The sequence below is a fragment of the Trichechus manatus genome, unplaced genomic scaffold, assembly GCF_000243295.1.
Source record: "Trichechus manatus latirostris isolate Lorelei unplaced genomic scaffold, TriManLat1.0 scaffold00002, whole genome shotgun sequence".
Taxonomy (NCBI): Eukaryota; Metazoa; Chordata; class Mammalia; order Sirenia; family Trichechidae; genus Trichechus; species Trichechus manatus.
The window spans coordinates 21905303-21907023 of NW_004443938.1; the positions used below are offsets into that span (position 1 = coordinate 21905303).

General features: G+C 39.1%; 1 protein-coding gene across 4 annotated transcripts in view; it reads right to left on the minus strand.

Annotated features, from left to right (window-relative positions):
- PCMT1 (protein-L-isoaspartate (D-aspartate) O-methyltransferase) overlaps positions 1-1721 on the minus strand; it is a 49528-nt gene that overhangs the window by 31585 nt on the left and 16222 nt on the right. The gene's annotated exons all lie outside the window — the stretch shown is intronic.

The following is a 1721-nucleotide window of genomic DNA, read 5'->3' on the forward strand; positions in this document are numbered from 1 at the left end:
ATGTCATAAAACAGCATGTGTGTTACTGTTACATGAGAAACTATCTGTTCTGTAAGCCTTCACCTGAAGTACAATAAAATATTAAAAAAAAAAAAAAAGAAAGAAAGAAATTTCAAAAAAAAAAAGATTATAGCCTTGGAAACCCCTTGGGGGCAGTTCTACTCTCCTGTAGGGCTGCCATGAGTCGGAATTTTCTACATGACAGCAACGGGTTTGGGTTTAAAAACAAAACAGCAACAAGGTACACCAATCCTTCCCATTTTCCCACCACTACTACCAACATAAGGAGCCACGGGGGTGCAACGGTTAACTGAAAGGTCAGCAGTTCGAACCCACCAGCAGCTCCACGGGAGAAAAGACCTGGCAATCGGCTTCTGTAAAGATTATAGCCTTGGAAATCCTATTGGACAGTTCTACTATGTCCTACAGGGTCACTATGAGTCGGAATCCACTTGACCATACATGACAACTACCAACATCTACCAACACCACTATCCATTAAGGAAACTGCAAATTACTATAGTGACAGAAGAGGGTGCTCTTGAATTACTATAGTGACAGAAGAGGGTGCTCTTGAATTAAGAATTCTACCCACAAAATGCCTAAAAGTAGGGAAAAAAAGGAAAAAAAAATCAAACTAATTCCTTTCAAAGCTAATGTAAAAAGAAAACAAAATGCAAATCAAAACATTTTAGCTGACTCAATAGGATATTTAAAACTATATTCTAAGAAAATTTACCAGAAAGCAAGTAAAACTAAGCACCAGGAACAATCAAGTTCAAGATGACATATCCTAACAAAACTACTAGGTTTTAAAGGCAAAGGAAAAAATCCTCAGAGCCTCAAGGCAAAAATATCATATTACTTAAAAAGGGTTTTTTTTTTCCTAAAAAAAATAAAATAAAAAAAAGGCAAACATCAGGCTTCTGAAGACCAACATATACAGCAAAGCAAGAATGGAAAAGCATTTTCCAGAAATTCAAGGAAAGAAAGTACAAGTCAATAACAAAAAGGGGCAAATTACTGATACACCTAACATAGATGAATCTCCAGAGTACTAATCTAAGTGAAAAAATGCCAGACACAGGAAACTGTACACTATATGATTCCATGTATATGGAATCCTAGAAAAGTCAAAGCTATAGTGGCAGAAACTCAGTCCATGGTTGCTAGGAGGTGGAGGAAGAAAATTAATTGCAACCGGGCATGAAGGAACTTTTAGGAGAAAGAAATGGTCTATATCAGAAATCAACAAACTTCTGCAAAGGGCCAAACGGTAAATACTTGAGGCTTCTCTGCCTCAACTACTCAACTCTGACACTGTAGTGGAAAAACAGCTATAGACAATATGTAAATGAAAGAACATGGCCGTTGATCAGGTTGACAAGATCAGTGTCTTAATGCAATCTCTTTTGAGATATAAAAGAGAGAAGCGAGCAGAAACACATGGGAACCTCACACCACCAAGAAAGCAGTGCTGGGAGCAGAGCGCGTCCTTTGGACCTGAGGTTTCTGTGCTGAGATGCTCCCAGACCAAGGAGAGACTGAGGCATCACAAGGACCTTTCTCCAGAGCCGACAGAGAGAGACAGCCTTTTCCTGGAGCTGGTGCCCTGAATTTGGACTTGTAGCCTACTGGACTGTGAAGACAATCAATTTCTCTCTGTTAAAACCATCCACTTGTGGTACTTCTGTTAGAGCAGCACTAGATGACTAAGACAG